Below are 25,343 nucleotides of genomic sequence, written 5' to 3'. Positions count from 1 at the left end.
TTTTTCTGTGTGTTGTCAGACAATTATGGATGTAAGCCCCACCCAGCCCCGCCCCTAACCCACCCACAGTTCTGCCCCTATCCCCGCCCCTGGTCCCACCCCTAACCCCACCCCCTTTAGCCTCCCCAAACAGTTGGGCCACCGACCGCCTATGGTTACAGCTCCAGTATACCCAGTGCAAAATAAGATAGCAGATGTAAATTCTCAAACTGGACATATTTCAAACACTAAATGAAAATAAAATGATTTTTTTCTACCTTTGTTGTCTGGTGACTTTGTTTTTCTATCCATATTGGTCCCAGTCTCTGATTCTGCTGCTCTCTATCTGTTTCCTTAACTCTGTTTCCAGGGCTTCCTTTCCATTTATTTCTTTACTTTCCTCATTTCTTCTTCATTTCTTGCCATACATTCATAAGTAAAAGCTGGTCCTCCTCCGTGGAACTGACTGGAGGAGGTATAACGTGGATCCAGCTTTTGCCTATTTTCTCCATCCATGTGCAGTTTTTCTCCTCTCTTCCCTTTCCCTCATCTCCATCCATGTGCATCTTCTTTTTTTTTTCCTCCCCTCCATCCATGTCCAGCACTTCTCCTCTCTCCTCTCCTCCATCCATGTCCAGCATTTCCCCTCTCTTCCCTGCCCTCCCATCCATGTGCATCTCCTTTCTCTCTTCCCTCCCCTCCATCCATGTCCAGCATGTCTCCTCTCTCCCCCCTTCCCTCCCCTCCATCCATCCATCCATGGCCAGCAATTCTCCTCTCTCTCCTGCCCTCCCCTCCATCCATCCATGTCCAGTGATCTCTTCTCTCCCCCTATCCCCCTGCCCTCCCCTCCATCCATGTCCAGCAATTTTCCTCTCCCCTGCCCTCCCCTCAGTCACTAGGTTCTCCTGTCCATTTGAAATGTCTTCTCTCTCCATGACCACCATCCATCTTCCATCTCTGTGTCTTATCTTTCTCAATGTTCATCATCTATGTCCCGATATTTACCTATAATCTCCCCTCTCTTTCTGTCTCACTGTGTCCAGCTTCTCCCCTCTCTTCCTCCCCCACACCAATGTGTCTCTTTTCTCTGACCCACCTCATCCAGCTTCTCTCCCTCTCTCTTCCCTCTCCCCCCAGCATCTGGGCTTGCCTGCCCTCCCTCCTTTTCTCACTTCCACTGTGGATTAAGTATTTGACTCCCTGTTCCTATATTCCCTTGGTTCAGCATCTCTTTCCATTCCCTCCCCTCCCCTCCCCTCCCACAGGTCCCACTCCTCTCTCTCTTCCCTCCAGTCCCACCATGACACACCACTCCCAATCAGCCAACCAATCTCCCCCTTACGGGTCCTGTACCTCTCGGCCTTCCCTCCAGTTAACCTCCAATGGGTCCAGCATCTTTCTCCCTTCCTTCCATCTCCCCCATGGGTCCCTGACCTCTCTCCTTTCCCTCTAGCTCCCCTCCAATGAGTCTAGCACCTCTCTCCTTTCCCTCCAGCCCCTCCATGTATTCAGGACCTCTCTCCCTTTCCTCCATCTCCCCGTGTATCCAGCACCTCTCTCCCTTCCCTCCAAAGCCCCCACCCCCAATGGGTCCAGCACCACTTTCTTTTTCCTTCCGTTGCTTCTGTAACAGTGCTTCCAACTTACAGTATTGGGCGCTGCCCAGCAGTGATTCACACAGGCTGGCTCCAAGGCCTTCCCTTTGCTGCATCCTGCCCTCTCTTTTGCAACTTTTGTTGAGGGTAGGACATGGCAAAGGGAAGGCCCCACATCCGACCTGTGTGAATCGCTGCCGGGTAGTGCCAGTACTGTAAGTTGGAAGCACTGCAGCAGAAGCAAGGTAGGGGAAAAAACAGAGAGGTGCTGGACCCATGGGACAGGGATGGGATTGGAGAGAAGGGAGTGAATCAGCTAGGGAAGCCAAATCCTGGATGGCCATTCTGCACTATTTCTGGGTGGGCCTGGTTAGTCGTACATTCCAGAGGCCACGATCTAGTCTTCCACCAGGTGATCAGGAGGTATGCTCCTTGGTTTACTTCAGGTTAGTAGATTTTACCATCTTTAATTTATGTGACTCAGTTGGATCTTCTCTTCTGATGCTTATCCTTCCTAATCTAATTCTCTATGGCAAATCACTACCAAAATCAAGTCCACTGTACCAAGTTTCTATGGGGTCCTTTTACAAAGGCGTGCTGAAAAATTGACTGCGGTATTGTAGCGCGTGTTATGGACGCGCGCAGATCCATTTTTCAGCGCACCTATAAAAAAGGCCTTTTTTATTTTTGCCAAAAATGGACATGCAGAAAAATAAAAAATGGCGTGTGTCCATTTTGGGTCTGAGACCTTACTGCCACCCATTGACTTAGCGGTAAGGTCTCTTGCGTTAACTGTGCAGTAATCACCTATGCACGTCAAGTCGGAGTTACCACCAGATTTTCTGGCGCATGTAGCCGGGCGGTAACTCTGAACTGATGCATGTTGGACGAACATAGGCATCTATGTGGCTTAGTAAAAGGGTCCCCTATATTTTCTCACCTCACTAACCATTCTGTGTTCTGGCTTATCCACTTTCCTTGAGCGTCAAAGATTTCTTCCTCTCATCCAGCCATCTCTACTCCTTTTATCCTCATGATGGACTTCGCATTTATGTCCATTTTCATTTTTTTCCGCTATCTGCTGGTGATTCAGACACAGTACAAATATATATATACACACTAAAAGATTGGTTACAGCTCCTTAAGCCAGTAATGGGTTGAATACAATTCTATAAACCACTATTTGGTTGGTTAGAATTCCATGTGCCATGCTCTACATGTTTTTACCACTGCTTGAAAAATGAATTTCCAATATTTGATGTTCTTTCTTTCGATTAGGCTTTAAGCTCTAGTGAGAAGAGACTGTCTTATGTGTTAACTGTAAAATACTGTGTATGTCAAGCAGCTCTAAAAGTAGTTTTACAACTTTTTTGTTTGTCTTTTGCAGAGTTCAAGCCATTTTGTTTCATTTCCTGAGTAAAATAAATTTCCTTACATAGACCTTAGTAGCTTTTTTTTTTTAAGCTACTACTGTTTGGTTTGTTGCTGCTACAGTACTTTTCATTATTCTTGGCAGTTCTCATGGTAGAGGCAGGTTTATAACAAATACATGTAAACCAAATCTCTATATGATAGTCCGTAAACACATAATAAAATGTGTAGTCCTGCTTAGTAAATTGTACTGAGGTGGAAAAAGAGCTGGGGTTTATAAGAGAAAGAATTAAGATAAGCTCCCCATCATACTGTAGAATCTGTCAAAATTTGAATGTGTAATTTATGTTAACTATTCTGTATTGTTTGTGCTGGACCTAGAAGGAATCTTAAGCGTATCACCTGTTAGATCACATGCTGAACAAGAACATAAGAGCAGGTGTCACATTCAGCATTTCTTTGACGCAGTCAGGTATCCATTACGTTTGAATCAATATCAATATCATATTAGAATTGCCTGGATTACCTGCATATTCTTTCACTCAGTTTTATTTCCGAGGCTATATGTTTGCTTCTCATAAAATAGATGGAACATATTCCAGGCTTTGAATCTAAGAGTTAAAAAGCTTCCGGGTATAATACCATTACAAACAGCTAAGCTGATTTTGGCTTGATGCCTGGACATGTTCATTCATGAGAACTCTGTTGTTAAAAGTATGACTTTCAATTATAGTATTCCCTTGAAACAGCTACTTGTCCTAATATTCCGTTCTGCTTCTGTACTATAATTTTATCTGGGTCAGGGTGATGCTTGTTCAAGAATCTCAATAAAAATTAGAGCATTAAGCTACTACTACTATGCACTGTGCATCAAGAGATAAAAGCAGGTCAGGTAACAACATGCAGACTCAATCCTTGTAAACTGAAGGTAAGGCACTATTAAGTAGCTGTAACACTAGAAAATAAAATCCTGCCAGTAATACCTATTTTGAAGTTAAAAATGAGAACTTAGTATCAAATAAATTAGATCAAAACAGCAAAACTCTACAAAATAAATCATGAAATGCTATAAAATCTTTTACACAGAGGGCAATCGTGCATTAGATTAATAATAGTCATACTATCAGACTTATTTTCAAAAGAGAAGGGGGCCATCTTTCGACACAAATCGGGAGATGGGCGTCCTTCTCACAGGGTAACCCAAATCGGCATAATCAAAAGCCAATTTTGGGCGTCCTCAACTACTTTCCATCCCAGGGACGACCAAAGTTCACGGGGGGGGGGGGGGGGGGGGTCGGAAGCATAGCGAAGGCGGGACTGGGGCTTGCTTAACACATGGGTGTCCTCGATTGATAATGGGAAAAAGAAGGGCGTCCCTGATGAGCACTTGGCTGACTTTACTTGGTCCATTTTATTTTACGACCAAGCTTCAAAAAGGTGCCTGAACTGACCAGATAACCACTGGAGGGAATCGGGGATGACCTCCCCTTACTCCCCCAGTGGTCACCAACCCCCTCCCACCCTAAAAAAAACTTTAAATATTTTTGCCAGCCTCAAATGTCATACCCAGCTCCATCACAGCAGTATGCAGGTCCCTGGAGCAGTTTTAGTGGGTACTGCAGTGTACTTCAGGCAGGCGGACCCAGGGCCATCCCCCCTACCTGTTACACTTGTGGTGGTGATGGTAAATGTGAGCTCTTCAAAACCCACCAGAAACCCACTGTACCCACATGTAGGTGCCCCCTTCACCCCTTAGTGCTATGGTAGTGGTGTACAGTTGTGGGGAGTGGGTTTTGGGGGGCTCAGCACACAAGGTAAGGGAGCTATGCACCTGGGAGCAATTTCTGAAGTCCACTGCAGTGCCCCCTCGGTTGGTGTCTTGGCATGTCAGGGGGACCAGTGCACTACGAATGCTGGCTCCTCCCATGACCAAATGGCTTGGATTTGGTTGTTTCTGAGATGGGCGTCCTCGGTTTCCATTAAGGCGGAAAATCGGGGACGACCATCTCTAAGATCGACCTAAATGTTGAGATTTGGGCGTCCCCAACCGTATTATTGAAACAAAAGACGGGCACCCATATTGTTTCAATAATACGTGTTTCCCTGCCCCTTCGCCAGGACGTCCTGCGAGGACGTCCTCAGGAAAACTTGGGCACCCCTTTCGATTATGCCCCTGTATGTTTTTTTATACATCATAGCCCTACAAGTCTGAAAGATTTTGGATCTTTTATGTAATTAAAAAAAAAAAATCATACTCAAGATTAAAAATGGAAGATCATATATACAAACACATTTGGAATATTTAGTTCATGAAGTCCTGGAAATAACCTGGCTGAGTCTTGGCGTGCAGTTGTTTGCTCTGGCGTACTAAATTACTTACTGCATTGAATGAGAAGACACTGAACACCACGCCAGGTGGCCTTTTATAAAACAGTGCTTAGTGCCGATTCTAGCGCCCAAACCTGGTGTAAATCCCAGCACGTAAGATGGCGTGGAGACCCATTATTCTATAACACCAGGCCCAACTGTTTGGAATGCCCCTGTCCCGCCTACGCTCCTCCCATAGCCATGTTCCCTTTTGGGTTACATAACAACATAAGAGTAGTGATACTGAGTCAGACCAATGGTTCCATCTAGCCCAGTATCCTGTTTCCAACAGTGGCCAATCCAGGTTACAAGTACCTGGCAGAAAACCAAATCATGGCAACACTCGATGCTACCAATCCCAGGGAATGCAGTTGGTTCCCCATGTCTGTCTCAATAGCAGAACATAGACTTTTCCTCAAGGAATATGTCCAAACCTTTTTAAAACCCAGATACGCTAACTACTGTTACTACATCCTCCAGCAAAGAGTTCCAGAACTTAACTATTCGTTGAGTGAAAAAATATTTCCTCCTATTTGTTTTAAAAGTATTTCCATGTAACTTCATTGAGTGTACTTTTGGAATGAGTAAAGTATCAATTCAATTTGTTCTACACCACTCAGGATTTTGTAAACCTCAAACATATCTTGCCTCATCCGTCTCTTTTCAAAGCTGAAGAGCCCTAACCTCTTTAGCCTTTCCTCATACAAGAGGCATTCCATCCCCTTTATCATTTTGCTTGCTCTTCTTTGAACCTTTTATAATTCCACTATACCTTTTTTGAGAACTGAACGCAGTACTCAAGGTGAGATCACACCATGTAGTGATACAGAGGCATTATAGTATTCTCGGTCTTACTTACCATCCCTTTCTTAATAATTCCTAGCATTCTGTTTGTTTTTTTGGCCGCTGCCACACATTGATCAGAGGATTTCAGCGTATTATCTACAATGACAACTAGATCTTTTTTCTTGGTTGCTAACCCCCAAGGTGGACCCTAGCATCTGGGGTTTAGAGGGCAATTCTGTAACTTGGCTACACAATTTAGGCACCACTCTTTGGGATGTGACCCTATTCTATCAGAGCCCTTATGGATACGCAAGTTGATATCAATGCGCCTACATTTAAGCCACCCACTTCTGTCAGGTCTAAGAATGATGTAAGTGGGCACACCTAAATGCACCACTGGTGCATGTAACTTACAGTATTCTATAAGTTGTGCATGTAAATACTAAAACCGCCCATTCCCCTCCCCTATGAATGTCATTTTGCATTTAAGCATCAAACAATTTATGTGATAAAATTATAGAATGGCACTGAGCACTCTGCTAGCAATTAAGCACCTAAGTGTACATTCACACGTGGAAGTGCCAGCATTCTATAAATTTAAGCATGCAAGTGGCATTTAAATGTAAGTGCTGTGATATAAAATGAGTGGGTTAACAAGTAGCCTCTTGATTCAACCCATTTGATAGGGCAAAGATTGTAGATTGTAAGCTCTTTGAGCAGGGACTGTCTTTTTGTGTCTGGTGTACAGCACTGTGTATGCCTTGTAGCGCTATAGAAATGATAAATAGTAGTAGTAGTAGTAGTAAATATTCTGCCCAGTATGTGGTGGTGCCCAAAAAAGCAAACAGGATGATAGGAATTATTAGGAAAGGGATGGTAAACAAGACCAACAAGATTATTATAATGCATCTTTATCGCTCCATGGTGCAACCTCACCTTCAGTACTGCATTCAATTCTGGTCGCCTTATCACAAAAAAGATATAGCACAATTAGAAAAGGTTCAAAGAAGAGCGACCAAATGATAAAGGGGATGGACGTCTCTCATATGAGGAAAGGTCAAAGAGGTTACGGCTTTTCAGCTCAGAAAAGAGATGGTTTAGGGAAGATATGATTGAAGTCTACAAAATCCTGAGCAGTGTAGAATGGGTAAAAGTGAAATCAATTTTTTACTCTTTCAAAAAGTACAAAGACCAGGGGACACTCAATGAAGTTACATGGAAATAGTTTTAAAACAAATAGGAGGAAATAATTTTTCATTCAACAAATAGTTAAGCTCTAGAACTCACTGGCAGAGGATGTGGTAACAATGGTCAGCGTATCTATGTTTAAAAAGGTTTGGACATGTTCCTGAAGGAAAAGTCCATAGTCTGCTATTGAGATTGTCATGGGGAAGCCATAGCTTGCCCTGGGATTGATAGCATGGAATGTTGCTACTAACTGGGTTTCTGCCAGGTACTTGTGACCTGGATTAGCAACTGTTGGAAACAGGACACTGGGCTGGATGGACCATTGGTCTGACCCAGCATGGCTATTCTTATGGTCTAAGATATGGCTTGAGCCCAGTGCAGAAATTTAGGAGGGATCCCAAAACCCACTACCAGGTTGTGCCTTTCTCAGCTTCCAGCAAGTTTGGGTCTCTCTCTGGCAAGGGAGCCAAGGGCAGTTGCCCTAGTTGCACTCCTCTAACAGCATCCCTGGGGAATGCCATCTTTCTTTTTTTGCACAGCATAGGAGGAAATGTATCTCTTTTTATTTCTCTGGTGTTGTACTACATGCAAGGTCTGGCTTCTTGGAATTTTGGTTTAATTTATGTTTATATTTTTGGTCCCGATTTGTATTCAGCATTCTGTTTGTATGAATTTTCTATGTAGCATTCAGTAGTAATTTGGCTTGTTCAGTTTTCCTAATAGATGTATTGATATATTTAGGGCCTCACTGCAATATTCAGGGCCCTACAATATCATAGGTAGGACCCTTGTTTTGGAAGTTAGTGCTGGCATAATAGATTTTATCTAGGTTCTGAATGGCTGGTATTACCATGCCTGTTATTGAGATTACACTAGAAACAAATATTTATTTGTATGGTGAGTTTTATGGGGAAATGTTCTAGCTCTGCATCCACTGTTGGGGGAGTGCTGGGGGTTCTGTTGATGCAGAATGTATTTGATTTCTATACCATATACATCAGAGCTTCACAAAACCTACATCTGGGGTCAAAACTTGAGTGGGCCCTCTATAGGTGCACCATTATTCTGTACCTCCAGGGGTCACATAATTCTATTTGGTCACTATTATGGGGTTGTACCCACTAAAATAATTTATGATCACTGATATAAGGGAAGTTTATATGTGTTGGGGGGGCCCATGGCTCAATGGGGACTGAAGTGTTTACTCTCTTGGAGTTCCCCTAGCCTTAGTGCAGGCTGCAGCCACTGAAGCCTGCACTACTAAGCTCATTGAAGTTATTGGAAGTGGGGTAGGGGTGGAGCACAGGGTAGGGTAGGGCAGGGCATGAATGCATCAGTTGGTGGGTTTTTTCTCTTTCAAAAAGTTGACAACCCTAGTGCTTACCCATCCAACCTATTGGCCCACCCAAAAATTGCCTTCTGGCAACACCATTGCAACCAAAGGCAAGTAACCCTAACCAGTGCCTGACTGAGTGCTTGAGAAACACAAGGTAACAGCAAGATGGGTCTTTGTAATCTCCAGCATTGACCTCCAAGACTGTTGAAAGATAGAGAAAGATAAACTGAAAAATTCCCCAGTATCAAGCTGTTTCCACTACTTTTCACATGGTTAACAGATTAGTACTAATTACTTACATAAACAAAACTGTTAAGTACATTTGGAGAATTTTACTTTGCATATGGGCCACCTGAGGGATTTATCTGATTATAGCAATGCATTATATTAGAAACTTTATCTGATTATAGCAATGCATATATTAGAAACTTCACTGAGAGGCCATATATTAGGGTTCTCACAATGATTTATATTCTCATTTGCACAATAAAGTAATTGCTGGAATAAAGAAGGATGTGCCTGTTTTGATTTATATTAAAGACCTGGCACATGCAAATTTATTTCATGCATATTCATTGGAGACATTCTGAAAACATGAGTAGCTGTAGGGTTTTTATAGGACAGATTTGGGAGCCACAAGATTAGATACAGAATGTTCAAAGGGAAATGGGAACAGCATTTGGAACAGTCAAGGTAAAAAATTTTCAGCAAACTGGAACAATTACAGCTTATGTTTATATACTAAGACAAGAACGGCAATTTCTAGTAGACCCATCCTTTTCCCTGATAAGTGAAATATGCATGGATTACTTTTTTTCAGAGAATTCTCTATAATCCAGTGCCTCATCTAACACCATGTTAGAAAAAGCCAAAACATTTTCATGAGAATACTTTTTATTTTTAGAAAATCCTACTGTGAAGCACCTGCTATTTCTTTTTTAATTTGTACCTTTTGGGAGGTCTAATAACCATGGCCATGTCTATGCAGGACGGTTTAAAACTGTCATTTGTTTTCACATGTGTTAGCAGCACATTCACTGCCTGTTCAAACAGCATCCCTTTAGAAGTTTCAAAACCAACAAAGAAACCTTCTTTCTGATGTATGAATGAACTATGCAGCAATCATGTTTTCAGCTGTAACATTCTAAAGCAATCAGGCAACACTTCTGCTAAACATCCAAGAAAAACATTTTTTTTTTATTTCATTGTTGATATTTGTAAAGTTGTGAGCAGTAAACATTGTACTTTCCAGGTACTATTCCCATAATTTAGGGTTTTTTTTCCCTGCAAACAGCAATTTGTCTCTTTTGATTACTTTTAAGAGCTAACAGTTCACCCCAAACTATTACCTGTCCCAGTCAATTCAGAAAACCCATTAACCTAGCTGTCAGCCAATCAATAGAAACTCACATTTTCTTTCTAGCACGGAAAAGAAAATAAGATGATACCTTTTTTATTGGACATAACTTAATACATTTCTTGATTAACTTTCGAAGGTCGCCCTTCTTCCTCAGATCGGAAATAAGCAAATGTGCTAGCTGACAGTGTATATAAGTGAAAACATTCAAGCATTACTATGACAGTCTGACAGGGTGGGAGGATGGGGGTGGGTAGGAGGTATGCATGGGGACATCAAAGCATATCATTGATATTCTAACAGGATGGGTGTGGATAGGTGAGGGGTGGAGAGAAATACAGCTTTATGGTTTATAATGGGCTAGGAACCCCAGATCCTTGTTAAGTCCTTTCTGTTGGGTGTTAAAATATTCAATCATTCTGACTTCAAAGGTCTTACGTTCTTGTATGGTTTTAAAGTTACCTTTCAGGATTCTCACTGTGAAGTCACTGGTACAGTGTCCTGGTCCTGTAAAATGTTGACCAACAGGCGTGGGAACCCTGCTGGCACCAGTATTGTTCATGTGATGTCTATGTAAACTGAATCTTGTCTTAAGCATCTGGCCTGTTTCTCCAATATAGCATCCTTCGTTACATTTTTTTACACTGAATGATATATACCACATTGGAAGATGAGCAAGTGAAAGATCCCTTTATGTTGAATATCTTTCCTTTGTGGATGACTTTGGGGTCCTGTGAAATATCTTGGCATAGTTTGCAACTGGATAAATTACAGGGAAGTGTGCCCTTCTGTTCCTTTTCAGTCTGTGATGGAAGTTTACTTCTGATTAGCTTAAGTTATGTCCAATAAAAAAAGGTATCATCTTATTTTCTTTTCCATGTTTTATTTTGTTTGATTTCTATTGATAACCTTAAGAGTGGACTAACACGGCTACCACACTCCTCTTTCTAGCACAAAACTATGTGCCATAAACTTGTGTGGCAAACGGTTAAATGTCAATGGGCTCCTTCTACAAAAGGTGTGCTACCATTAGTGGCACCTTGAATGTGAAGGAGCCCTATATGAAGCAATTCATATATTATTAAATAAAGGAATAGCAAGAATTTGGGTTATGCTCCTCAGGATCTGCGTTTAAACTTTTAAGTTCCTCTATACACAAAAATACACTGTATCATTGGATTACTCTAACAGCCTATTTGAAGAGTGGTCTTTGAGACTGGCAGAGTCCTCCTGCTCCATTTTTTTTGCTTCCAGATCAATCAGAAATTGGACTAGGATTAAGGGCCATGAACCTTCATTTGCAACTACCAGGGATTTTTTTTTCCCCCTTATTTTGTGTTTCCTGTCTAGGACTGTCCCTTGGGAAACCCACTTTTAGAAACTGAAGTCAGCCTTAAAAACCTGGTTGTTTGAACTCTCTTGACAAAAACACCAGGGCAGAGAGGTAATGTTTTCCTCATGCTTTCCTGCTTTCTCTCTCCTCCCTGTCTCTTCCTCCTCTTCTTTGCTAGGGTAAGCTCCCTTTACCCTACCTCCATAAAACTCCCTTTCTTATGACAAGTACAACTTGCTTATACTGCAAACTGCCTTGATCATTGTTACGTTCAAAGTGTGGTGTATCAATCAAATATACTAGAGGTAGTAGAGATAAAAGAATATCCTAACACCACTCCCCCCCCCCCCCACACACAAACACACTATGAGCCCCTTTTACCATGCTGCATTAAAAGAGGGCTTGCACAGATTTGGCGTGTACTGAGGCCCCCTTTTACCACAATGGGTAAAAGGCATGTTCTCCTTTAAAAAAAGAAATGGCCGTGCGGTAAGTGAAATACTTGCCACATGGCCATTTCCGGGGGGGGGGGGGGGGGGAGGGAAGGTAAGGGCTCCCACACTTACCTGGCAATGCTGTCTGACTACCGCTGGGTAAGCCCCCAGCATTAAAAAAAAAATCAGTGATGCATCGGAAACGGCATGTGCTGGGGGGCAGGCACTACCGCCGGGCTCCTGTGGTAGCCTGGAGGTAATCTGTATAGCAAGCTGAAGAACCACTATTGACAACCCCCCTGCAATAATCTGTGAAATAATATTATTTTATCTTATTTTATTTTATTGCTGGGAGGAAAAGACATCAAATATCCTTAGCTGGCGGCAATCAAGCAAGCTTAATGTCAGCTCATCTTGGACTGTGGTCATATCATTGGTCATAACCTCCTTCAATCCTCCTGCAGATTTTCTAATTTTCTCTTTTGTTGTTTCTTTTTGTGTTCTTTTTAATTTTTGAAGTTTTTATAGTAAATTTTTACTCAAATGTTTTACTCAAAATACCAGCACTTGCCTCTATTTCAGATCAGACATTTGGTGCATTATTCCTTAAATTATATTATGGCATTTAGTTTAAGACTCTTGTTTGAAACCAGCAAAGAAGCTGATCAGTCTATTTTGTTACAGGCACTTAGTCCCCTGTTAGGGACAAGAGTCTTAAGCTAAATAGAGTCAAGTGCTGGTATTTTGAGTAAAACATTTGAATAAAAATTTACTATAAAAACTTCAAAAATTAAAAAGAGCACAAAACGAAACAACAAAAGAGAAAATTAGAAAATCTGCAGGGGGATTAAAGGAGGATATGACCAATGATATGACCACAGTCCAAGATGAGCTGACATTAAGCTTGCTTGCTTGCTTGCTTGCTGCCAGCTAAGGACATTTGAGGTCTTTTCCTCCCAGCAATAAAATAAAATAAAATAAGATAAAATAATATTATTTGATAAATTATTGCAGGGGGATTGTCAATAGTGGTTCTTCAGCTTGTTATAGAGTCTTACATAGTGATATCGCTGAAATGAGTTTATGGTATTTAGCCTGGACGTAGTGCCAGATTGATGTGTGCCAATTCTGCAGTAGCTCTATCGCGGCGTTGTAAAAGGGGCCCTATATATTTTGTGCCATCTGTGGAGAGCTAATATCTACAAATTTTCTGTGATTTGTCGTCAATAAATCACAGAAAATTTGAAAATATTAGCTCTAGACAGGTGGCACTATGCTCTATATAATGGTGGAGTGGGGTGGGGTTAGATGGTGTTACTTTACAAATACAGACAAACAAACTCATTTAGGGGTCCTTTTACTAAAGATGCGCTAAAAAATGGCTTGCGGTAGTGTAGGCGTGGATTTTGGGTGCAGGATGATCCATTTTTCAGCAAACCTGTAAAAAAGGCCTTTTCTTAAATTTTTGCCGAAAATGGACGTGCAGTAAAATCAAAATTGCCACATGTCCATTTTGGGTCTGCAATTTTACCGCCACCCATTGACCTAGCGGTAAAGTCTCATGCAGTAACCAGGCGGTAATGACCTATCCATGTTCAGAACCCTTATTTTATCATCCTCACTTTAATATTCCCTTATCTCTTGTTTGTCCTACTTGTCTGTCCTAATTAGATTGTAAGCTCTGTCGAGCAGGGACTGTCTCTTCATGTTCAAGTGTACAGCGCTGCATACGTCTAGTAGCGCTATAGAAATTAGTAGTAGTAGTAGTAAATGCCAGTTGGTGCATGTCCAATATGCGCGTCCAAAAATAAAAATTAGTTTTCGGTTGTGCATATTGGATGCGTGCCAAAAATGAAATTACCGCAAGAGCCACATGGTATTCGGGCGGTAACTTCATTTTGGCTTGTGTTGGGCATGCGTAGACGCTTACGCGGCTTAGTAAAAGGGCCCCCAAGACCAGTGAACGGTACTCAGCTGGAACCCTGTAATTATGGATCCCACATTCTATCATTTGCTATGACCAGTGTATAGCTGGGAACTCAGTCCACAGACCGTGACCCACTGAAAAGCCACAAGACAAGCCCAGACAGCATTCTGAAGATGACTATGTTGACCTAGACTCTACTCTAGGTCAGAAAGGTCTTAGGGTTGGCACGCCCCGCAACTAGCAGTGGGTCATATAAAATGTGGGCTGCCTTATAAGCAGAGAATGAGAAAAAAATTCTGAATAAATTAAAGTCCTCTAAGCGCAGACTATTTTGTATGATATTTGTCTTCAATACATGCTTAATTAGAAATTGAAGTAAATAAAGTAAAACATGTACATAATTAGTGGAAGAGAATTGTCCACGAATTAAACAATGTGAAAAACATAACTACTGGTTATACTCAAAGCTAATCAATTGCAACAAAAATTAATCTTTCCAATTAACTCAGTACAAATATATTGCTACTTGGCTTCTATGGAGTAATTTTTCATTAACAGTGTTGCCATATACACATAACAAACGATAGCATTTCTGAGTAATCTTCACAGGCCTGCTACTTGTGACCATGTGGTGGAAAAATAAGATTGTTAACTATTATGTTGCATGAAGAAGCAGTAATGGAATAGAAATGGGAAAACTAAAACAATCCAGATGCTATGGGAGGTCTCAGAAGACGTTTTTGAACCTCTGTTTCTGCTTAGTGACTGTTCATACAGGAATGCTGTATAGCGTCTCTCAAACATGTGCACTTAAAATATCTAAAAGTAAGATGATGCCATGAGCCAGAATGCTCACTAGGTAGTCCTTAACATAGTAGCAGGCCAGGCAGAGTCACCTTTGTGTCACCCCTCTTCCCATTCATTTATTATATAAGTGGAGAAAGTTTATATGAGGGTTAACTCTTCAATGTCGCCTTCGGCACCTAACCTTCATACCTCTATTCAGGTAATCTAGACTGCCCCAATTTGACTGCCCTATTTGTCCGACTGTACATTTGTCCTTTAGATTGTAAGCTCATTGAGCAGGGAATGTCCTTATCTGTTAAACTGTACAGCGCTGTGTAACCCTAGTAGCGCTTTAGAAATGTTAAGTAGTAGTAGTTAACTGAAAAGTAATGCTTCCACCTCCATAATTCATCAACAGATGGCATAACTGATGTGCGATACATGTTCGCTTGTTCTCTGAAATCTCTTCCTTCACCTCAGTTGGTGAGAAGTGTCTATGTGAAGAGGCTGTTTTGCTGTTCCTTGTAAAATGGTTCCGTTAGAAGCAATGAGAGAGACCATCACAGAACATATTCTGTGATGGTCTCTCTCATTGCTTCTAACGGAACCATTTTAACACTTTAAAACTTCATAACATTGGGGACCTTGAGGCAGCAGAATGTGAAACATGGCTCATGACAATTGTTAAAGATAAGTTAAACAGAATTTTACATTGAATTTTTTTGGATTTACAATGTTTAAAAAAAATGTGCGATTATTAAAACATTTGATGCAGAAATTTCAGAATATCTGTCTTGCTGGAACATATGAGCACAAATTTAAAAACGTAAAACTGTTTTTTTTCACATAGGGGCCCCTTTTACTAAGCCGAGTAGGCGCCTACGCATGCCCAATGCGCGCCAAATTGGAGTTGCCACCCGGTTACCACGTGGCCCTTTCAGTAATTTCAATTTTGGGGCTTGTCCGCTCTGCGTGTCTGAAGAATATTTTTTTTATTTTCTGGCGCATGGCATTTGACGTGCATAGACCATTATCACCCGGTTACCGCGTGAGACTTTACCGCTAGGTCAATGCCTGGTGGTAAGGTCTGAGATCCCTAATGCAAGTACAGCAATTTTCATTTTTGCCGCATGTCCGTTTTCGGCAAAAAATGTAAAAAGACCTTTTTTGCAGGTTCGCTGAAAAATGATTCTGCGCGCACCCAAATCCCGCGCCTACACTACCGCAGGCCATTTTTCAGCTCACCTTAGTAAAAGGACCCCATAATGTTTGGACACATTTGAACATTTTTTCTCAGTGTGACTGTATTGCATGGACATAGCTGAATTTTCCCTTCAGAGGTTTTGCTTGTTGTATCCTGTTGGCAATATTTTTGCCTTGTGAAATGGAAGCATGCAGTGAGTATTCTTGTCAGTGTGATTTAAGCAACATGCCATGACAGAATTTCTGAATGTGGAAGGAATCCCTCCAATTGAAATTCACCTACGCATGCAGGTTGTGTATGGTAATGACTGTGCTGATGTGAGTACAGTGCATCGCTGGACCAAAAAATGTAAAGATTGTGGACAGAGAAGGACTGATTTGTGTGATAAAAAAACAAAATGAATGGCCTGTGAGAGCAATAGACGAGTCTCACATGAGATGGATTGATGAACTCCTAAAGGACAATTGGGAGGATCACTGAAAGCATTATATTGCAACCCTGAAAACTTGGAAATAATGTTTGAGAAGAGTCTGGAGGCACAAGAAGGTTATTTTGTTGCAACATTTTATTATTGATTTATTTATTCTTGTATTTAGCCTGCTCCACCGATAACGCCCAGAATGGGTTGCAAAGAGTATATACATAATCATAAACAAATAAATACATCAAACAAGTCCTATCAATAAATTTTAAAAAAACTTGCATCTCATACCATCTTGATATCCAAATGTATATCGAGCACAAAGAACCTAACTGCTAGGTCCTTCCTAATGTTATCCACAGAATCAGGAATGTCTATCCTATTGCAAATTTTGGTATCATCCAAAAAGAGGCAAACTTTAAAGGATAGCCCTTATTCTGCCCCTATATTCATGGAGGCAGGGTGTATTATTATGTATATTTAATATGAGTATTGTATTCAACTGCATTGTCTGTGTATAGTTAGCACTGTGTATTATGACTTCTTTTCCTATGGTTTGCAGTTCCTGTGATTGACTCCTTGTGTGCTTTCTTTATTGGCTGTTAGCTCTGAGCGAGGACCAGACCTCCCTCTCTGCCCCTGTGGGCTGTGTGAGTGACCCAGTCTTCCTTGCATGCTTTGGTGATTAGCAGCTGTTCTAGGGGCTGATCCCTCCTTAATTCACTGTAATTCTATCAAGATTTTTCACCATCTCCCAAGTCATTACCCTTTCATGTTCCCTGAGTTACTCCCCCCCCCCCCCCCCTTATTTCTTTTGAGTGTTACAGCTTTACCTCCCAGCAGGGCTGAGGTTCTGGCCATCTCCCTGACTCTGGGGTGGCTAGATACAGACTCTATTGCAGAAGGCCGACATTTTTTTACAAGCAACTAAACAGTAAATTGGATTTTCTTTGTTTATTCTGAGTACTACAATAAAGAAGATTTGCTTAAGAATTGAGAGCCTATTGGTAAAGCTTCTACTTGGGGATGCTTTATGGTGTCTGTTTAGGCCAGTGGCGTAGCCAAGGGTGGGCCTGGGTGGGCCTAGGCCCACCCACTTTGGACTCAGGCCCACCCAGTAGTAGCACATCTATGATGTGGTGGGCAGGGATTCTGAAGCCCCACTAGCTGAAAGCTCCCAACTACTGTCCCTCCTGCATACCTTGTAAACAACAGATCTTCACCTGCAGCAGCAGCGACTGATACATACTGCTCATACCGGCCCCATAGCCTTCCCTCTGATGTATTCCCACCTATGTGGAAACAGGAAGTTGCAGCAGTGGGAAGGCTTTAGGGCCAACATGACCAGTGTGTATTAGTTGCTTCTTACTGCCAGTGAAAATCTGCTATTTAAAAGGTATGCAGGAGAGGGGGGATGTTTGAGATCATATGGCATGCAGGCAAGAGAAGGAGAGACCAAATCACCTGAAGGACTGGGTGGGGTTCTTCTGCCCACCCTTGGGCCCAGGCCCACCCAAAATTGGGTGTCTGGCTACGCCCCTGGTTTAGGCTACACTATACTTGCCTAGAACAGTACAGCTCTTCAGCAATATCACTTACAAAACTGTTAAAAGTGTTGGAATGTAATTGTATTTTACATGCATTGCCTGTCACCTATTATTTCTCTGTGATTACTCTGTGACCTCTGATGTGAATTACTTAGAGAGGTCACACAGCTATGCAACTTCCTGTGGGGGTTAGATGCAGCACATGCAGCACATGGAGCACATGGAGCTCATGATCTCTCCTAACCTGAGAGGATCTATGGTGGTGTGAGCATCCATTACCATCTAAGCACATGGAAGGAGCTGATAATACAAATGTATAGTAATATGTAAATATAAGCCTGTCTGATTATAATCTAACTACAAACTGTGAGTAAACAGATGTTTTGTTACTTCAACTTTAAAGTGACTCAGCAGTGAATTATTCAGGGGTGAATGAGAGAGAGATGAAGAAAGAAATTAACATTTCTAAAGCTGAAGCTGTGTGTACTAAAATCTGCTAATTATTTACTACAAATAATCCAACAAAAGGGTTATGGGCCCAGGGTCCAGGAATTGAAAAAGAAGAGAAATATTACCAGGCAGAAAAAAAAAAAAGGCCACATTTTTCTCTTAAGTTTTAAAGGAAAGATTCAGTCTGTCTCTCTCTCCCCCCACACAGCAGACAGAAGGCTAAGAAAATGGCTGAGGGAAGAAATTCACCATTGTTCTATTCTCTCAAGGTGCCTAAATTAACTGAGTTTAATTATCAGCAATGGGAATTAAGATTCATATGTCTCCTTCGAGCAAAAGGATTATATATATGCTTAGACCAAGACAGAACAGCTGAAAATATGGCTGAATGGGACAATGCAAACTATTATGTGAAGTGCATGCTTTTGGAAGCTCTCTCAGAGAAACAAGCCATATTAGTGGAGGGAAAAGATACACCAAAGGACATTTTATATAAACTGAGAACTATGTATGCAACTACATATGCAAAGCAGCAACCAATTTGGTTGGCAGAGTTGAATGAAACCAAATTAAGGGATAAAAGTAAATGTAATGATCACATTATGTATCTTATGTCTTCATTTCAAAAGTTAGAACTTTCAGGAATTCCCATGTGTGATGCATTGAAAAGAGCATTTCTTTTTACCTCACTATCAAAGAAGTTTGATGTTTTTAGGTCTGTAAATGAGGCCATTGAAGGGCAATCTTTTGAACAGACAACATCAAAACTAAGGCAGGAATGCATAATAAATGATTCTGAGGAGATGTGTTCTCAAAGCAAGTCAGAGAGAAATGAAACAAATTTCTTGGCAAAGAATAGAGGAAGGCGGAGCTATGGGAAAACTCCACCCAAGGGCAAGCTGATTTGCTACTCATGTGGAAAGGAGGGACATGTATCTAAATGGTGTAAGGAAACACAAAACACTCCCCCTAGCTCACCTAAGCCAATGGAACTAAAGAATTTTCAAACCAGGAAATGTATGAAGGACAAAGATAAACACAAGGGCTTTCTAATGGCAGAAAAATCTTTGACTATGGTAAATAATAATTCAAATGAAAGTACTTGGATTTTGGATTCAGGGAGCACATGCCATTTAACCAATTGTAAGAATTTCTTTCAGGAAATGTGTCCAGAGGAAGGTATTCTTAAAACTGCAAACGCAGGGACTGCTAAGATCCAAGCAAAAGGAATTGGATTCTTAAAATGCAAAGTGTCTAATGAAGTTAAAGAAATTCCTGTAAGTGATGTCTTGTATATTCCCCAAGCAGTTTGCAATATGCTTAGTGTATCTACATTAGATAAGAAGGGATTTGTGATTCATTTTGAAAACAGTAAGTGCACAATCTCTAAAAATGATGAAGTGTATGCTGAAGCTTTTATGCATAATGATGTTTATAAGCTGAACATTTCAGGTGAAGCCTCACATATGGCGCAAGTAAGGAAGAATGATGGTAAATGTAGTCTGGAAATCTGGCACCGCCGCCTGGGACATCGTGATTCTAAGGTGATCCAGGATCTTTACAGTAAGCAACTGGCCACCGGCATTCAGATAAGTGCAGATGCTGGTAATATGGAGAAATGCATAGACTGTGTTACTCAAAAAGGTGTGAGACCCTCATTTCCTGCATACACAGGAAATAGGAGTAATAAAGTGCTGGACTTAATACACAGTGACTTATGTGGACCGTTTAATATCCCATCATTGGGAAATAACAGATTTGTGCTAATATTCTTGGATGATTTCTCTAGATATTGTGCGGCCTATTTGCTGAAAGAAAAAAGTCAAGTCACAGACATGCTGAAGAAATACGTAGCCATGGTGAGCAATAAATTTGAAAGAAAACCAAAGGTTCTTCAGACCGACAATGGTGGTGAGTTCACTTCACAAAGCATGCGCACATTTCTAGAACAAGAAGGCATTCAGCATATCACAACAGTAGCTTATACACCAGAGCAAAATTCTGTTGCAGAGAGAAAATTTAGGTCACTTGTGGAAATGACCAGGTGTATGCTGTCAGATAGCAATCTCCCTAAAAGACTATGGGGGGAAGCCATTCTCACAGCAGTGTACCTACAAAACAGAATGCCAACTAAAGGCGCTGAGCGCACACCACATGAGACATGGCATGGTAGGAAGCCAAACCTGTCACATATAAGAACATTTGGAAGTACAGCATATGCTCATATACCAAAGCAAAGAAGGCATAAGCTGGATTCCACAACAGAAAGGGGCATTTTAGTTGGCTATGCTCCAGGACACAAAGGATATAGAATTTTGAATCTGAAAACTGGCATTGTTGGCATAAGACATGTTACATATTTTGATGAAAACAAAAGGGTTGATAAAGGCTGGATTATCCCAGATGAGCCTGATCATCCAGAATATGAAACTAGAACCATAATAGACATGCCAGTGTATATAAATGCCATACCAAGGCAGATGTCTGAAAGCAACTCACCTGTATCTAACGAGGAACAGGCAGAGGAAGCAGACACAGAAAGGATCATTGAAGAAGACAGTACAGTTGGAGAAGGGGAATCAATTGGAGAAGAACTCTCAGATTTAGAGGATGCGGAAAGGTCAGACCAACCTGTTGTCAGACGCTCATCCAGGGAAAACAAAGGTGTTCCACCCCCAAGACTGTCTTACCTAACAAAGTCAGCAGAAGCTCAAGAGCCCTTAACATGGGATGAGATTGAGAAAATGCCAGCAGAAGAAGCTGCTGAATGGCATAAAGCTGCACAAGAAGAAATTGATGCATTGGATAAAAATAATACTTGGATTCTTACAAAATTACCTCCTGGCAAGAAAGCTATAGGATGCAAATGGGTATTCAAGTTAAAAAGGAATGCACAAGGAAAAGTGGAAAGGTATAAAGCCAGATTAGTGGCAAAGGGATATCTTCAAAATATGGAGAAGATTTTGATGAAGTGTTTGCACCTGTAGTGAAACACACGACAATCAGAACACTTCTGAGCATTGCAGTCTCAAAAGGCATGCAAGTCAACCACATTGATGTGAAAACAGCATTTCTTCACGGAGATATAACTGAAGACTTGTACATGGAACAACCAACAGGTTTCATAAATACAAAACAAAGACAGCTAGTGTGTAAATTAAACAAAGGTCTTTATGGATTAAAGCAAAGTGCAAAATGTTGGAATGAAAAATTGCATGAAATATTGACAAATTTAGGATTTAAGCAAGGTGAAGCAGATAAATGTTTGTACACTAGGTGCACAAATGGACAATATGCATACATTTTAGCTTTTGTTGATGATCTGCTCATTGCAAGCGAAAGTGAGCAAGAGTACAAGGACATTGTAAAATATTTAAACCTCAATGTTGAGATAAAAGAACTTGGAAATGTGTCATACTATCTTGGTATAGAAATTGAGAAACAAAATGATGGTTCTTATCTTCTAAGCCAGAAGCAGAAAATAAATGAGCTTATTGAAAGTTTAGGTATGCAAGATGCCCAAGTTGTAAGCACTCCCATGATCACTGATTTTCTGAAGGATGAAACAGTAAGAGAACCTTTACCAGATAACATCCAATATAGATCAGCCATAGGTAAGCTTTTATATCTAGCTACCACATACAGGGCTGATATAGCAAATGCAGTAGGAATTTTGAGCAGAAGGGTCAGCTCACCTACCAAATCAGATTGGACTGCAGTTAAAAGGATGGTAAGGTATTTAAAGGGTACCATTGATTGTAAATTAAAGATTTCAGCCAATAGTAATCCAAAACTAATATGTTACTGTGATTCAGATTGGGCAGGGGATCATTCTGATTATAAGTCCACAAGTGGATATGTGTTTATGTATGGAAATGTACAAATTTCATGGGCCAGTCATAAACAAAGTATTGTGAGTTTGTCTTCTACAGAAGCTGAATATGTGGCCGTATCGGAAGCGTGCAGAGAACTGATGTGGATTGAAAAACTTTTGCTGGATTTTGGAATAGCTGAAAAGAGACCAATCCAGATAATGGAAGATAATCAGAGCTGCATCCGACTGTCACAGAATGACAAGGTTCAGTCACGCACCAAGCACATCGCAACGAAATACCACAACGTGCGAGAGTTGGCGAAAGAAGGGGTCATCAGTCTACACTATTGTCACACCAGTGAGATGACAGCTGACATCATGACCAAACCGTTACCCAGAGAACATTTTGTGAATCTGCGTATAAAGCTTGGACTTTGTATGAATAAATAATTGCATGACAGTTATGCATGAGAAGGGGTTTGTTGGAATGTATTGTATTTTACATGCATTGCCTGTCACCTATTATTTCTCTGTGATTACTCTGTGACCTCTGATGTGAATTACTTAGAGAGGTCACATAGCTATGCAACTTCCTGTGGGGGTTAGATGCAGCAGATGCAGCACATGGAGCACATGGAGCTCATGATCTCTCCTAACCTGAGAGGATCTATGGTGGTGTGAGCATCCATTACCATCTAAGCACATGGAAGGAGCTGATAATACAAATGTATAGTAATATGTATATATAAGCCTGTCTGATTATAATCTAACTACAAACTGTGAGTAAACAGATGTTTTGTTACTTCAACTTTAAAGTGACTCAGCAGTGAATTATTCAGGGGTGAATGAGAGAGAGATGAAGAAAGAAATTAACATTTCTAAAGCTGAAGCTGTGTGTACTAAAATCTGCTAATTATTTACTACAAATAATCCAACAAAAAGAACCAACCCAAGAACCGAACCTTGCGGTACAGCACTCTTTCCCCAAAAGGCAGCAGCTTACTTGGCCAAAAAAACAGCATAAGCTGACCCACAGGAATGAACAGCATGACAGGATGAACACTGAGGAGCCTAGCTTAGCATAGTGTGGCAGACTGTCTCTGAGAATTTTGACTTAGCTTGTATGGGTATGGTAGTTGGCACAGCATACACAGAAAAATCAAGACTAGCTTAGATGGTAGGTTGATACATATCCACCCTCCCTTTTCTGTTTCCTCTGTTCAATAAAACTGTGGCTACTCTTTCCCCATACAAATTATTGCCATATTTTGGGGGCCCTTTTACTAAGCAGTGGTAAAAAAGTACCCTGTGGTAGTATAGGCACGTGTGCTGAGCGTTCGCAAGGCCACTTTTTAGCGCACCTACAAAAAAGGGCTTTTTTTAATGGGACGGGAAAAGGGCCAGTGGTAAAAATGAAACCAGCGCGTGCCCAAAACCAGCCTGAGCCCTTAACACCACCCACTGATCTAGCGGTAAATACTCACATGCATGATTACCGCTGGAACTGGATCACATAGGAGAAAATAAATAATTCATCCACGCATTATGAGTGCACGCCAAATCTGAAATTACTGCCAGGAGGGCACGCCTACACCAGCACAGGCCATTTTTCGGCACGCCTTAGTAAAAGGGCCCCTCAATTTGTGCAAGTCTGAAATCTATTAAACAGCAGTTACTGTTCATCAAGATTTAAGCCCTAGCCTTGATTAGGCCCTGCTGATCAAATATTTCAAATGTGTGCAAGTTCAATCCCTTTGCATGTTATACCATGCATCCTATATATAGATTTTTCTCTTTAAAAAATCAAATTGTTTAATATTTATAAAACAGCTTCAGTGTCAAGACAGTTTTTGAATTTCAGCCTAATTTCATGCATCTGTAATTCATTAGGTTCCAGACCGTGCACTGCCAAGGAATTTGCAAAATCTTTGAGAATCTATGCAACCATGTGCATGGTTTGCAAAAGCTCTCGTTTCCTACATCTGCAACACATCTTCCACAAATTAAACCAGCAAACAATTGCTCACACAAACAGAATGCTGTATGTCATATATCTTGCAAGAAAAATAGGGGCCCGTTTACAAAGTGTCAGTAAGACCACGAAGGGCTTACCGCATGCTATCCCGGAACTACAACTGGCCTAACACGTTTCTAGATTGAGCACGCTCCATTTCTGGCACGCTGTAAAAAACATTTTTGTAGCATGGCGCTAGCCTGGTGGTAATCGGGCATCGCCGTGCGCTGCCTGGTTACCGCCAGGTTACCATGGGAACCCTTACTACCACCTCAATGGGTGGCTGTAAGTGTTCCTTGCATCACGGCCACAAGGTAAGAGTTATCTTACCGCATGGCCATTTTTAAAAGTTTTTTTTTTTTTTACCCACTGCGGTAAAAAGGGCCCTGATAAGTAGGAAAAACTGTCCCCACTACTACTGCAGGGCCCTTTTTAAAGGTTTTTTTTTTTTACCCACTGCGGTAAGGAAAAACTGTCCCCACCACTACTGCAGGGCCCTTTTCCCCTGCAGCTTAGTAAAAGGACCCCAAAGTAACAAATAACTCTGTATTATGGGCCTCTTGTACTAAACCATGCTAGTGATTCCCGCTGTGGCAAATGCACCACAGCCCATTCATGAATGGGCTGCGTCGCATTTGCTGCACGGGAATCACTAGCGCAGTTTAGTAAAAGAGGCCTTATATTTGCTAAAAGCAGCACATCACATATGATCTGGAACATTTTTTCCAGCTCAATTCGTCTGAGATTCATTTGCTGAGATCCCTTGCTGAATTAGGGCTGCAGATAAGCAGCTCAAAGGAAATGTTGGCAACCAAGTGCACATCCTTTACGTGTGAAGCAGGACAATCTACTAACCATGAAAAATGGCCAAATATATTTTGCAAATGTATTTGAAAGATATTTGCTGGCAAGGAGTTGCCTTAAAATCGCTTATCAAAAATATTCCCAAGAAACATCTGTAGTTAGTTCATACAACACTGGAACCAAAAATACAATCAATTTCACATTTAGAGGGACATTTTATTTCATGATGTCTGGGTTAATAGGGCAAGAAGGCACATGTTTCTTGCCCATTTTATAAAGACATAAAAGTTTATAAAATTGTTATAAACAGTTTATGGGAAAATTAGGTTCTTACCTTGGTAATTTTCTTTCCTTTAGTCATAGCAGATGAAGCCATTACGTATGGGTTATGTCCATCAACCAGCAGGGGGCGATAGAGAGCACTCAACTTTTCACAGTGCCTCATGGCCAGCTAGTTCCACTGCCTCTTCAGTATTTGAAGCTTCCAAAGCAGTATGGCAAACCGCAGTGGGAATAACATGAACTTTCCTCACAGCGAACGATGGCCCCTTAACAAGGGCATGAACTCAAAAAAGGAGGGAATGAACTCATCCTCCTGGAGGGAATAAACTCGTCCTCCACTTTGTA

At 41.2% G+C, this 25,343-nt stretch overlaps 1 protein-coding gene across 1 annotated transcript in view; it reads right to left on the bottom strand.

Annotated features, from left to right (window-relative positions):
- ARHGAP42 (Rho GTPase activating protein 42) overlaps positions 1-25,343 on the bottom strand; it is a 425,019-nt gene that overhangs the window by 208,176 nt on the left and 191,500 nt on the right. The window lies entirely within an intron of this gene.

Source organism: Microcaecilia unicolor, chromosome 4 (genome assembly GCF_901765095.1).
Source record: "Microcaecilia unicolor chromosome 4, aMicUni1.1, whole genome shotgun sequence".
NCBI lineage: Eukaryota > Metazoa > Chordata > Amphibia > Gymnophiona > Siphonopidae > Microcaecilia > Microcaecilia unicolor.
The sequence above is the reverse complement of the archived record's forward strand: the minus strand, read 5'-3'. Positions and strand labels throughout refer to the sequence as shown.